Genomic DNA, 14,695 nt, shown 5'->3' on the forward strand with positions numbered 1-14,695 from the left:
GTCTCCCACCCCAATGCCTGCAGAGATGAGGGATGCAATGAGACAGAGCCTGGCCCTGAGTCCTGCTGCTGCCTGGCCCGTGCTGGAGCTGCTCCAGCTCCTCCTACAGCTCTGGGGCTCTACAACCTCTTGTGCCCACCGGGACAACCTCGGGAAGTCACTGCTGTACCCAGAGATGCTATGGGAATGTGGCAGCAGAGCCATGGGTGTTGTTCCCGTCCCCACATCCAGGCCAGGAGTCCGGGTGGGAAGATCTTGTTCTGGGGCTTCGGTGGTTTGTGCTTCCTGGTTAACGAGGAAGGAAAAGCCAAGCCCATGTCTGGTCTGTGCCTGTGCGCTGACAGGGTGAAGAACAGCAGACACCAGCCAGGCTGTGCTGTCATCAACAGTCAGCACCGGGGGGTTCCCCTTATCCCTGCAGCTCTAGAGCACAGTTCTCCATCCTCAACCTGTCCCTGCTCCAGTGTTCTCCTGTTCCAAACAGCCGGAACAGGGAAAGTGGCCTCACCTCCACCAACAGGCGGCTGTTAAATGTTGTATATGTTGTTAACCTTCAGCATCAGTTTGTCCTGAATGGTGGAAAGCTGAGGGTTTATTGCTGATGTTGTAGTGCAGCTTTGGCTGAGCCTAACGTGGATCAGGCACAGCAGCAGGTTGGGGTCTACTACTGTGAAGTGTCCCTGCCCATGGCAGGGGTTGGAACTGGGTGATGTTAAGGTCCTTTCCAACCCAAACCATCCTGTGATCCTATAAAACGTGGGTTCATTCGTGTGCTCTGTTTCTTCATGAAGCCCAGGGCTCATGTGTGTGAGGGAGGTGTTGGACACCGACCCTGTCTGCCCACACAACAAACTGCTGAGTATGGAGGGCTTCAGAAACCACTCCAGGCTGGGATCAAGGTCCTCAAGACCCTCAACTCAAGCCCTTCCTGGGGCTCCATGGGGAATATGGGAGGATGATACTGGGGTTTGGGGGATCTGGAGTCCCTACATGGGGGTATATGGGGGGATTTGGGGGTCTGGAGTCCCTACATGGGGGTTTATGGGTGGATTTGGGGGTCTGGAGTCCCTACATGGGGGTCCCAGCTATCTCCTCTCATGTTCTGCTGTGTCCATAGCACATTGGGTAACTCCTCATCTGATCATGATCTGGGGGTGGTCTCACAAACACTTCCTTGCCTGAGTGGTTTCCCACTGCTTGATCATTGCTCAGTCCCATACAAACACAGGTTATCTCCCAAGCACACTAAACCAGGGGCTCTGTGATGATGGGGAGGTGCAGAAGCCTTGTGGGCTGCTGGGGACTCCTGACCCTGTTGGTGGGGCTCCTCATTGCCTGTGTCACCCCAGAAACACAATGGGAACACAGTTTATCCCCATAGGTCACACTCGGTGATATACATCAGGTGAAAGTCACCGATCCCTTTCCTACATGTGCTTCCCTACTGGTACTGCCAAGCCTGTGTTGTCCATGGGGTTACTTGGTCACCGTGTCGGAGTGATGCTCCTTGGAGGAAGGAGGAGAAACTTCAGCTTCAAGCTTCAGATACAAAGGAAACCACTCACTTTTGGGGCTGGTGCCTCCAAATAACTGAGCTCCCCTCCATCTTCCCCTGCATAGCATCGGGGTCCTGCTAAGATCACAGCAGGGACTGATCTTGCTCCTGCTTGTGGGATCCTTGTGGATTTAGGACCACAAGGCAGTATGTTAGCGGTGTTCCTGCAGTTTAGCTGTATTCCAAGCAGATCCTCAGGACCTGGGGGAGTTTAACACCCTGTGTGTGTGTTTTCTGTCCTGGTGTACTTTGGGTTGCTTGTCCCATGTGTTGGTGTTCCGCTTCTCAGGAGTTTCCTAGGTTTAAAAGAAACAGGACAACAAAAAACACCCGTTCTGCAGCTGAGACAGGAACTTCATCAGTAGGGGACTGTGGTGCTGCCAAAGCTACCCCATCACCGGTCCCATAACAGCCGGGGTTTGCTGTAGCTCTCTCCTTCGGGTGTATAAACCCGGTTTTGAGGAGAATACGTTGAATTCCGGACACTGTCCTGGTTGGGATGAGGAAAACACTGCTGTGCCTCAGGCCTGTTGGTGGAGCCCACGAAGACCACGTCTGCTGAGGACACACCGTGTCCCGGTGGGGACGGGCTACACGGGGTCACTGTGGGGCACCCCGTTACCCCCGTTGGCATTGCACCGATGGGGCTCCGGGGCTGCTCGGATGGCAGCACCCACACAGGGGGCCCTGACCTTCACCTACACCGGTGCCCGTGGAGCGATGGCCCCGAAGTCCCCACGTCCACACCGTGTCCGGGGCTGCACCGCCCCAGAGCTGGGGCACAAGGACACGGTTCCGGGGACCCCACCGGGACCGGGGGGTTCCGGTGCCCGGTGTCCCGGGGGGGGGGGGGTCCGGTGACGGCTCCGGGGCCGCTGGGTTACGGCCGGGGGGGGGGGTGCTGCCAGTGGGGGGGGGACACACCCGCGGAGGGACCGGCGCAGGTCGGGGGTTCCCCGGTTCCCCCCCCCCCCCAGCTCCGCTGTGCCCCCCCCGGGGGGAGCGGGGGGCGGGGCCCCCGGTAGGGCCGCGGTGCAGGGGGGGGGGGGAACCGGGGCTGCGAGGGGAGCCCCGGGACGGGACGGGGGGGGGGCGGCACCGGGAGGTGGGGGGGGGGGCAGCGGGGCGGTGAGGCGGGGAGGGGTGGGGGGGGTAGTGAGGGGCGGGGCCAACCGCTGTGATTGGCCGGTGGGGGCGAGCAGGGCCGCTCGTGATTGGCCGCGGCGGCGGAGCGAGCGCGGAGCGGCGGGCGGCGATTGGCTTCGGACGAGGAAGTAGGAAGGAGGCCGGAGGGGCGAGCGGCTTGCGGGGAGTTCGCGGCGGCGGCGGCGGAGAGCGGAGCCTCCCCCCGTCCCCCCCCCCGGTCCCCTCCGGTTGTTCCCCCCCCTCCGGTTCCCCTCCGGTTCCCCCCGTTCCCCCCCGGCCTCTGCGCCGCCCGCCCCGATCGCGACGCCCTGAGGGGAGGGCGGGCGGCGGCGGCGCCGCCTCAGCCCCATCCCGCAGCCGAGGCGGCGGCGGCGGAGGAGGAGGAGGAGGAGGCGGCGCTGACGCAGCAGCACCGAGCCCGGGACTCGGGAGCGCTCCCGTCGCTGGATCCGTCCCCAGCCGCGGCCTGCGGGAGCCGAGCCCCGGTGAGTGCCCACGCGGCCCTGAGGAGCCCGCAGAGCTCGGGGCCGGCAGCAGGTGCTGCCCCGGAGGGGGGGGGGGGGGACCGGGAAGTTTCCTGTCCGCCCTCCGGTGAAGGCTCCGGTGCCCCCGGAGGGCTCCGGGCAGCGGCCTCGGCTGCAGGTGGGGCCGGGCCGGGCTCCCCTCAGGTGCTGGTGGCCGTTGGGCGCGCGCGGCGGCCGTTAACGGGCCCGGCCCACCCGAGCCCCGGCCCTCGGGCCCTGGCCGCGGGTCCGAGCACCGGAGGCTCCGCAGGACAAAGGCGGCCGGGGCCAGGCCTCCGGGATGGGAAGTTGCGGGGGGCCGGGGACCGGTGCGGGCTCGGTCTGTGTGTGGGGGGTGTGTGTGTACTGTGGGGCCGGTGCGGGCTCGGTCTGTGTGTGGGGGGTGTGTGTGTACTGTGGGGCCGGTGCGGGCTCGGTCTATGGGAGGGTGTGCTGTGTGTGCTGTGGGGCCGGTGCGGGCTCGGTCTGTGTGGGGTGCTGTGTGTGCTGTGGCCCCGGTGCGGGCTCGGTCTATGGGAGGGTGTGCTGTGTGTGCTGTGGGGCCGGTGCGGGCTCGGTCTCTGTGGGGGGGGCCGTGCTGTGGTCCCGGGGGCCGGTGCGGACTCGGTCTGTGGGAGGGTGTGCTGTGTGTGCTATGGGGCCGGTGCGGGCTCGGTCTCTGTGGGGGGGGCCGTGCTGTGGTCCCGGGGGCCGGTGCGGACTCGGTCTGTGGGAGGGTGTGCTGTGTGTGCTATGGGGCCGGTGCGGGCTCGGTCTCTGTGGGGGGGGCCGTGCTGTGGTCCCGGGGGCCGGTGCGGACTCGGTCTGTGGGAGGGTGTGCTGTGTGTGCTATGGGGCCGGTGCGGGCTCGGTCTGTGGGGCGGGGGTTGTTGTGTGTGCTGTGAGGCTGGGGGGCCGGTGCGGGCTCTGTCTCTGTATGTGGGGGGGTGTTGTGTGTGCTGTGGGGCCGGTGCGGACCCGGTCTCTGTGTGTGCAAGGGGTGTTGTATGTGCTGTGCCCCCGGTGTGGACTCGGTCTCTGTGTGTGCTATGGGGCCGGTGCGGGCCCGGTCTCTGTGTGTGTTGTGGCCCCGGGGGCCCGATGCGGGTCCGGTCTCTATGTGGGGGGTGTTGTGTGTGCTATGGGGCCGGTGAGGGCTCGGTCTCTGTGTGTGCTATGGGGCCGGTGCGGGCTCTCTGTGTGTGTTGTGGCCCCGGGGTCCGATGCGGGTCCGGTCTCTATGTGGGGGGTGTTGTGTGTGCTATGGGGCCGATGCGGGCCCGGTCTCTGTGTGTGTTGTGGCCCCGGAGGGCCGGTGCGGGCCCGGTCTCTATGTGGGGGGTGCTGTGTGTGCTATGGCCCCGGGGTCCGCTCAGCAGGGCAGGGAAGGGTTTGTCTCTATCCCCGCTCCGGAGGCGATTCCCGAGGGCTGTCGGGGCCGATCCCTCCGCTCTCCCTGCCGGGGCGGCGGCCGGCGGCGGAACCGGCTCTGCCCGGCCCGAAGTTTGCCTTGGGCGGGGGGGTAGGACCGTGGCTTGGGCGGCCGTTACCGAAGGGAGCGGAGCCGTGGATGCCCCGTTGGGTGCCGTGGGTGCCCCGTTGGGTGCCGTGGGTGCCCCGTGCGGTGCCCTGGATGCCCCGTGCGGTGCCGTGGGTGCCCCGTTCGGTGCCGTGGGTGCCCCGTTGGGTGCCGTGGACGCCCCGTTCGGTTCCGTGGGTGCCCCGTTCGGTGCCGTGGATGGCCCGTTCGGTGCCGTGGATGGCCCGTTCGGTGCCGTGGATGGCCCGTTCGGTGCCGTGGGTGCCCCGTTCGGTGCCTTGGGTGCCCCGTTCGGTGCCGTGGATGCCCCGTGCGGTGCCGTGGATGCCCCGTTCGGTGTCGCGGTGCGCAGGTGGCATCGAGCGGAGCTGTGCGGGGCACGGTAGAGGAGTTGGGATCCCCGTCGTGGGCCGCGTGTTCTCCGTGGCTCCGGGCATGCCGCTTTCCTGCCGGTAGCTCCGGTGGCCCAGGGCTCGTTTCCTCTTCTCCTTTTGTGTGGCTCCTAATGGAGGCAGCTCCGCTGGCTCCCTCTTTTCCAGCTGCTTCTCCAAGGCGCAGGAGCCAGCGCATGTGACTGGGCAGATCCCAGCAGAGCGAGGGCTCCCTGACAGCAGCCACAGGGATGCTCACACCGGGCACGGGGACCCCCTCGCTTCCAATAGAGCAGCCCCCATAACTTGAATTGGAGCATTTGGGATCTGTTCTATTTGCCTCTTTTATTCCTTACCTCCCCCCTTCCCTTCCCTCTTTCTCTTTCCACAAGTGCTGATCTGAAAGAGGTTCTGGTTTTGTTGTCAAGAATACAGCTGCCCCTGGTGCTCGCTTCCCATCTGAAACCGTCATTGCCAGCACCTCGAAGCTAAAGGCTTTTTGCTCGCCTGCTTAATTGATCTGTCCATCAGTTTGCCACAATTAGGGAGCTCTTGCTCCAGCCTGATGGGCTCGGGATGATCTTTGGTGCTGCGGTTGCAGGGTTGTGTCCTAGGGACTTGTGTTAAGGGTTTCAGCCCTTATAGTTGTGAGAGGGAGCGTGACACGAGCTGGATGATAGACTGATGCTTGTGAAACCTTAATGTGATTTAAATACCAGCACACTGCTGATGGCTTTAACAGAAATACCCTGCTAACATATTCATCCCGAGCCATCCTTCACGTTTGGCAGGTCTTGGCTACCTGAGTCCTTCTCCAGCTTCAGCTGGAACTGTCTAAATATTTGCTCGCGATAGGAAACTGTGTTAGTCTGATTTAACAGGGCATTTTGGGTTGAAACATTGATTTCTGTTTGTTTTCCCAATGAATTCAGTGCAGTGTTTTAAACAGAGCAGTGGTGTAGCCTTTCCAGCTGCTCTGCTCAGGCAGAACTGTGTTGCTGCCATGTGAAGTGGAGCATCACTCGCAGCTGTAAATCCACCAGGAAACACCAAACCTGCGGGTGAAAGTCATTCCTCCCTCTATGTGAGGGGTGGATCCTTGCGGGATGCTCTGGTTGCTGTGGTTTGGCAGTGACAATTGCACAGGACAATATAACACCACTTAGAAATGTGGCATTTGGGGGAAGACCGGTCACAGCCCCACTCCTGTGGCAGGAATGTTGTTATTTCCGAAGCCACTGAGGTTTTCCCATCCAACTCCATGGGTTAGTCTGATGTTGGTGCTCTGTCCAGCCATCTGCACCACCTTTCTGCCTGACAGCCTCATGTAGTTGGGGTTATTTGCTCTCTCTGGGCAGAACCTAAGCTGATTCTGTTAGCTCCGAGGGTGTGAAGTGCTGCTGCACAGCCGGTGGGACACACGTGCTGGTGCAGTCTGTGGGTGTCTCATTTAGATAGCACTTGGGGATGATCTGGGGGGATATACCCCCTTCAGCAAGTGCTGTTCTAGTAGTACTGCAGTGCTGAAAACAAGCCCTTGGGAGCAAATCCATCCCAAGTAAACAGCTGAAAGCTAACTGGGCATCATAGGCAAAGGCACAGTCACTGTCTGCATCAGGAGGAAAGAAATGATTACATCTGGTGGGGCTAACATCCAGAGGTGTGCTCAGCCTTTTCTGCCTTATCTACTACTCAGTTAACCCTGGTGATACACCCCATGGAAGTAACCCCTGCTTCATGCCCAGCCACCCGAACTAATCAAGTCCCAGGTATCATCTTGTTATGGTATATATATGGGACAGTATATATATGGAACTTGGTATATATATGAAACAGTGGGGAAATACAGGAAAAAACACCCAAAAGAAACCCTCCAAAGCAGTTGTAACACTAAGAATAGCTTTGGACACAAGCCGGTGCTGTCGGGGCCAGCACAGCCTGTGTGTGACATTAGGGACACTTGGTGGTCCCAGGGGCTTGCTCACCCTGTCCTCTGGTCTTCACAGCCTGTGTGTGCCTGTAGCTGCCTGTGTAGCTCTGTGGCTGTGGATTTGTGTCTGCTGGTATTCCCTCAAAGTGGAAGGCTGGGAAGTGGTTGGAGCTTGTGGATGCAAACTGTGTTTAAAGGGGAAGAAAGAGAAGAGGGAGGCTTTGCAGGCAGGACCTGGGGGTGCTCCTTGCTTCAGCATCATGGCCCTAAGGCTTGGGGGACGGAGAGGCTTGAGGAACACTCATTGCTGTCAGCACAGCCACCTCCTTTTCCTTTGGACCAAAGGCAGTGGCAGAAAATCACAGGGTCAAAGAGTGGGTTGGAAGGGACCTTGAAGCTCATCCAGTTCCACCCCTGCTGCGATCAGGGACACCTTCCACTAGATCAGGTTGCTCCAAGCCCCATCCAGCCTGGCCTTGAACACTGATGGGGACAGTGTAGATTAAAACTCATGGCCAGGTTGCTGCTCGGAGTGAATGAGTTGGCTGTTACAAGATCATTACAGTATCAGCTTTCACACTTGCAGCCCCTGCACCACCAACCAGTATTCTTGAGGTAGGGAAAATGCACTTAAATGTAATACTGCTAGTTTTATTTCTTAAGACAGAAAGGAATGTGATTGTGTGGGGCAGTGCAATAGGCCTTTATCCACTTAGTGTCCAGGGTTGATATTGTAGCATGAAGCTTTATTATAGGAACATAGACTAAAGTGGAGTCACAGTGATGTTTCACCTGAGAGTATAAAACATCTTCTCCTGGAAGAACAGCACAGTGGAAATCCTTATCTAGCTCTAAAGGGAAAGGAGGGACTGATGTTATCATTGCAAAGCTAAACCAAAGGATGTCATTAAGGAGAAGTCCAAATGTGGTTTAAAATTCATCATTTTGCCCATTCTCTGTCCCCTATTTGTGCCATTGGGATTTAATTCATCTGTTACACGTTATTCCTTCTCTGGCAATGGGGGTGCAAACCCCCATGAAATAGAGAGCATGGAGAGCTGGTGTGATGTGAAGTGCAGCCAGCTGGGTGAAGAGAGCAGCCGGAACCTCTCTTACACATCCCTGAGCTGTCAATATTCCAGTAATAACATGTACAAAGAACATTTCAAGTTAAGTTGTGCTGGAAGCCCCTAAGCTGGGTTAGGCAGTGCTGGGCTCTGCTGCTGGCCATGGGCAGCTGAAAGGGAGGATAACTTGTCTGGAGAAGGGAGTGTATTTCCCACATTCCACTAATCACACAATCCCAGACTGGTTCATGTCGGAAGGGACTTTAAAGCTCCTCCAGCTCCAACCCCTTCCACTGGAGCAGCTGCTCCAAGCCCCTGTGTCCAACCTGGCCTTGAGCACTGCCAGGGATGGGGCAGCCACAGCTTCTCTGGGCACCCTGTGCCAGCGCCTCAGCACCCTCCCAGGGAACAGCTTCTGCCTCAGAGCTCAGCTCAGTCTCCCCTCTCTTGGGCAGGTTCAAGCCATTCCCCTTGGCCTGTCCCTACATCCCTTGTCCCAAGCCCCTCTCCAGCTTTCCTGCAGCCCCTTTAGGCACTGGAGCTGCTCTCAGGTCTCCCCTTCAGGAGCCTTCTCTTGTCCAGGCTGCCCCAGCCCAGCTCTCTCAGCCTGGCTCCTATGGGATCTGCTCCAGCCTTCACAGCATCTCCATGGCCTCCTCTGCCCTCCCTCCAACAGCTCCATGTCCCTCTTGTGCTGCTGCCCCAGAGCTGGATCAGGACTGGGGGGGTGATGATGTTCTAACCCTAACCCTGTCCCTGCTGCTGCTCACGTTCCTTATCACTGATACACATTGAATCACATGGAGTCTTCCGGACAGGGTGTGTGGTCATTAACTTGATGTGAGTCAAAACCGGGATGAGGGACACTTGTTCTTGCCTCAGTTGGCTCAGGTGTGACCCTGTGCTCTACTTACACAGCTGTTAAATGTCATCAGGGTGATGTGCCACCAAACCTGTCTTTCCTCAGCCAGCTAAAAGCCTTGGGAACACACAGTTTAACACCCCATAAGCCCTGTGGCGTGGAGCGTTCCCACTTGGTGTCCAAGCTGTGCCGGTAGCAGTGGAGTCTAGCAAATAAACACCTATTAAGCTGGGGAAGGAATGTGTGTCAGCTCCCGGAGAGCACAGCATGCTCAGGGCTTTACGTCCTCACTGTTCACACGTGGCAGGGCTGGGAATGCTGCTTTTAGCACCTTTCCTTACAATTCTGACTGAGGTTGTAGGTGCATCTGCAGTGAAGATGCTCAGTTGGGTTCTTGCTGAGGGCTGCCTTCAGTCATGCACTTTGTAAGTCTCCTTCCTTTGCTGTTTCAATGGCATTTAGAGACAGGCAGTGTGGGGTCTGAGGGGTGTTTACTGCAACACGTGCAGCCAAGCATTAGGATGGAGAGTCTGGTGGCAGCAGCAGAGTCTCATTTATCATTGGCACATTGAGCCTCACATCAGTGCTGGAGACCAGCTTGGTGTGGGGAGGCTTTGGGATGCCTGTGTTGTGGCTGTAACATGTGTGTCAGGGATGAAAGCTCTTCCAGGAGCTGCCTGTGCAGCAGGAGGGCTCCTGTGGGGCTGAATGGAGTGGTTTGGCTATGGTGTTAAACGTGTGGTGGTTTCAGTTTAGGGCTGTCAGCTGCTGTGCTCCTCGTGTCCCACTTCTCTCAAACAAAGGTGTGACTAAACATGATGGTTTTTATATCCCCCCCTCCCCTGCCTTCGTGAGCCACATCCCAGGAGTGCTTGTGGCCCCCATTGTTCTTCAGGCAGGTTTCTAAAGGGCTTTCTCATGCTTCCAAACCCCGCAGCTTGCCCAGCTCAGCAGGCTCGGTTATTTGTGTTTAAATAGAAGATCCTGGCTTTTAGTGACTGCATCTCTATCAATATTTCAACTTATTTACGATGCTCTTAGAAATAAAAAGGTGGCATTTTCTAGCATCGATTTGAATAAATAAAACCGCTTTGCTGGCAGCTGAGGCTCTTTCCCCCCCAGCATCTGAATTACCATCCTTTAACTGGTGTGGGGAAGCATTGAGATCCACGGGCATCGCTGCTTCCTACACACACGGTGCATGGCTCTATTGTTCCTGCCTGTGGCCTGTGTAAAGCACTGGAACAGCAAAGCTGTAGCCTGCCTCCCGCAGCAGCACCGTGTCCTCCGCCGCTGGTCTGCATTGGGGCTGGGAGCGCAGAGGACCTGGAATGAAGGCTGGAATTGGCAGCGGGGGGAAGTTCCTCCAAGTACAGAGGCTGTGGATGGAGGCGGCTCCTCTCTGTGCCGCACAACGGAAGCTCCGGCTTGTCCTTGTGCATTGAGCGCTGTGGATCCCACGGGAAGGGGCATGGAGGCATCTCCCTCTGGGGGAGGAAGGATGGAGAGGCAATGGGGGATGCAGGCAGCGAGGGGTAAACAGCAATAATCACATCGTGATAAACGGGGGAGGTTTGGGAGGCGGAGGAGGAGGAGAGCAAAGGCTGGGGAAGGAAATGAGAGGGCAGCAGGAGGTTTGGGCTTGGTTTAATTTGAAAAGCAGCAACTACAAACCAGATGCAAGAGGCGTGTTTGGTTTGCTCTCTTTGTTTAGTTTGGGCAAAGTCAGCTCAAGGAAGCCAGGTTGGAGGTGGTTAGAGTGAGGAGATGCAGCAGATCTGCCCAAGGTGAGCAGGGGAGTGAAGAAAGAGGATGTGACAGCTGTAATCATGTAGAGAGAGAAGGAATTCCTCTTAAAGCCCTGGTTGAACTGCAGGTGATGGGACAGGTAATTCCCAACCTGGGGATTCCTTAGGTTGCAGCAAATTGCACAAGCCAGGGAAGTGAACCAGGCGTTTTGGGGCTTTGTGCCATAGACAGTCACTTTATAACCCCGAGTCTTGCACAGCCCTAATTACCTGGAAGTGGTACATACAAACCCCAGCGTGTCATGGGTAGTGCATGGTGAGGCAGTGGGGAAGCACTGTCTGCCCCCCTTTTCCCTGTCATCTTGGCTCTCCCTTTCTTAGATGCTGGATTTCATGTAAGATCTTTAGGTACGTAGTTATTTGGGCTTTGTGCTGTGTCCTGGTTGCAAAGAGGTGACTCCTTTCAAACCCCATTAGAGCAGTGTGATTGGGAAAGCCTTCCATAAAAAGCCATTTTCCTTTCTCCCCGTTTCCCTTTCTTCCCATGCAGCCAGGGAATCATTCCCACTTCAGCATAAATTACCAGCTTGGCTGAAATCACAGTCCTGACACCTCTGGGGCTATGGAGGTGTGATTAAAACCTTCCCCTCTCCGTGCTGGGAAGAAGGAGCTATGGGTCAGCATGGATCCTTTGGAACAACTTCAGGCTGGTCTGAGGTCTGTGATGCGGATAGCGTGGTTACAGTGCAGACAGCACATTGCTACCTGCAGAAGGCTCTTGTCTGCACTCCGAATGTGTGATTTCCATCATTCCTCCTGCCTAAAACCACTAATGAGCTTAAGAACTTGTGTTGTCTTAACAAAGATGCAGTGACAAAACTGCTGTCGCGTGCTCAGCCCCATGCTTTCACTCAACACAATGGGGAATCACTGACCTTGCCTCTGATGCCACCTCAAAGCTCATTACTCAGTAATGAGACAGTCCTTAACCTTCCCCCAAAGTTTGGGGGTTTGGGGACCTCGGGGAGGGTGGGTTTTGTACTGGGAAGTGACGCATCCCAAGGCTCGGCCTTGGGTTTCAGGCGCTGGGCTGTTCCAAACTCCATCTGTCCACTAAGTGAATGTCAATCCAATTTAAGCTTACATATGTTTCCAAGGAAACCATCAGAGGCGATGGTGAGGAATGGACCACGGAGGGTGGGGATGCCAGCCCCACAGCAGCTTCCTGCTTCCCAGTGCTTTACCATGATTAAACCCTCCTTGGCTATAATAGCCCCATATAGAGCAGTGGTTGGAGTGCTTGGAGCTGATGGAGTTCCCCTTGGAAGGGTCTGTTGGGTGTAAGTGAAACCTGGGCAATTTAAAAACACAAAAAGAAGGGGGAAAGTGGTTCCAGGTGCTGCCCCCGAGGCCTCATTCCGCCTCTTGGGAGCTTTGCACTTTCCCATATAGATCCTGGGTTTGTATCAGAGCTTTCCCATATAGATCCTGGGTTTGTAGTAGAGCTTTCCCATATAGATCCTGGGTTTGTAGTAGAGCTTTACACTTTCCCATGTAGATCCTGGGTTTGTATTAGAGCTTTCCCATATAGATCCTGGGTTTGTAGTAGAGCTTTCCCATATAGATCCTGGATTTGTATTAGAGCTTTCCCATATAGATCCTGGCTTTGTAGTAGAGCTTTCCCATATAGATCCTGGGTTTGTAGTAGAGCTTTCCCATATAGATCCTGGGTTTGTAGTAGAGCTTTGCACTTTCCCATATAGATCCTGGGTTTGTATTAGAGCTTTACACTTTCCCATATAGATCCTGGGTTTGTGTAGTGTGATCCTCATTTTCTTTCCTTTCTGTCAGGCTGGAAAACTCATGCAGTGCATAAAAACCTGCCCAGCCCCTCAGCTGAACAAAGCAAGCTGTGAATGCTGTCTCCCTGTTTAGAAGTCTTCCCTTATATACATATAACAAATTGGAAGCCTTTAGGTAAAAGGAAGATCAGTGTCATGGTCACATTAAAGAAGCAAGAAGCATCTTGCTGCTGTCACTGGTGTCTGCACTGTTTGGGAGGGCAGCAGGAGTGATTTGCATTGCCCGAGGAGCAGGGAAGCAGCTGAATAGTGGGATCTGATGGCTCAGACCAGTGAAGGTGCTGCCGTGCCCCGAGGGCTCAGCTTTTATCTATGGGAGTTTCCAGGCACTTACCAGGCTCAGCCTTTTAGAGATGTGGAAGGAAGCCCATAGGTTAGAGCAGGTCCCAGCTCAGCAGAGAACAGGCACAGGGCTCTGGGAAGCATCACTGGGAGCAGCAGGTCTGGTGTCTGAGAGGGTTAGGGTTAGGGTTAGAGTTTGGGCTGAAGAAACAGGGGGTTCTCCTCCCCATTTAGCTGCCTTCATCTCTAATTGAGGGGTTGAATAGTAGAGAAGGCAGCTTGTCACTGCCTCCCTTCCCTAGGAGCAGTGTATTCCTGCCTGTTAATGCAGCTGTTAAATACAACATTGATCTTAGTTATTGAAATGGGTTGTGAGGTTCTCGCTCTGCAGCTCTAAACCAGGGCATTAGCTGTCTTTTTAGTGTAAAGAATGCTGCTGGCACGCTCAGGCTTCACATGCTTTACAGTGACAAACAGCTGAAGGAGGAGCTGAGGTTCTGCTACCCGGGTCTGTTGTATCCTTGTGCCTTGTAACTGTGAGATGAGGCAGGAACTCCTCTGCTCAGAGCTCTTTGGAGCTGTTGTCCAGCATCAGACCCTCTTTGGATCCCATCTCCTGGCCCTAGGGAGGCTGGTATCCAGGTGCAGGGAGTTGGCCTTGGGGCTGAGGCTCCTGGTGCAGCACATAGCTCCTTATCAGCTGTTTACCCTCCGCATGCATGGGAAAGCAGAGCCTGCACAGACATCCTGGTGTCTTCAGCAGCTCCTGGAAGCCTCCTCCCTGCTCTCCTGCTGCTGGACTGGTACCTGCAAGCATCTCCTACTGCTGCATCCCTCCATGGCCTTGCTGGTCAGAGCACCATGCTGGTCAGAGCACCCTAACCCTAACCCCCAGCCTGCTGTATCTGTAGCTCTAAGCTGTTTGCACCTTTACCCTGGTACTCTCACACTGGTGACTTGGGTGTATGAGGGTGTCTTCCTCTTCCCCATCCATCTGCTCCCTGTGTGGAGCATCTCGATGTTCTCAAATGCTGTAGCTGACAACCAAGGGGTAACAGTGATGACTGTTTTGTTTCTCCACTTGTCAGTGCTAAGAGGCCCTCAGAAGTTTTGTTCTTTATTCCCCATTACAAATACATTCCCCTTGAAGGCAGAGTTGGAGGGAGCACCACATTGGAGGAGGTTTGTGTTCTCAAACCATCCCAGGAAGGATGTAGGACTCTTGTACCCAGTACTCAGCACACTCAGATGCAGCTGCCCCATCCCTGGCAGTGCTCAAGGCCAGGTTGGACACAGGGGCTTGGAGCAGCTGCTCCAGTGGAAGGGGTTGGAGCTGGAGGAGCTTTAAGCTCCCTTCAACCCAAACCAGGCTGGGATTCTTTGAGTCATGTCTACCTGTGTATAGGAAAGGAGCTTGAAACAGTTGTAGTCACCCTGCTGTGGGGCAGGGATGAACTGAACCAAGCTGTTGCTGGCAGACGTATTTCTTTTAATCTCCACTTCTTCAGGCTTTCTCCTGCCTTTTCTTGCCCAGCAGAAGGGAAAGCTGTCATAAAAGGCTTCTAAGCCTCCCTAAGTGCAGTTGAAATCCTTTCCTTCTCCTCTCATTCCCTGGAGGAAGCCCTGTCACCATCGTCTTACATGGTAGCAGCTTTTCTCTCCACCCGCATGAGCTCAGCCCCTGCACCCTCTCCTTGATCACCTCCGACTCCTTCACCCTCACTACTCACCCCATATTCAGCACAGGACATGGGCCAGCTGGAGCTGTTCTTTAGCTGTTTCTCTGGTCCATCAAGGCCATGTGTGGACCCATAGCTCATCTTCTGCCT

General features: G+C 56.3%; 1 protein-coding gene across 1 annotated transcript in view; it reads left to right on the plus strand.

Annotated features, from left to right (window-relative positions):
- The first annotated feature begins 3,071 nt into the window (after window positions 1-3,071).
- BAHD1 (bromo adjacent homology domain containing 1) overlaps window positions 3,072-14,695 on the plus strand; it is a 41,323-nt gene continuing 29,699 nt past the window's right edge. The window contains exon 1 of the mRNA XM_034061482.1: window positions 3,072-3,186. The gene's annotated coding sequence lies outside the window, so the exon portion shown is untranslated. The remainder of the gene's footprint in view (window positions 3,187-14,695) is intronic.

Source organism: Melopsittacus undulatus, chromosome 4 (genome assembly GCF_012275295.1).
Source record: "Melopsittacus undulatus isolate bMelUnd1 chromosome 4, bMelUnd1.mat.Z, whole genome shotgun sequence".
Taxonomy (NCBI): domain Eukaryota; kingdom Metazoa; phylum Chordata; class Aves; order Psittaciformes; family Psittaculidae; genus Melopsittacus; species Melopsittacus undulatus.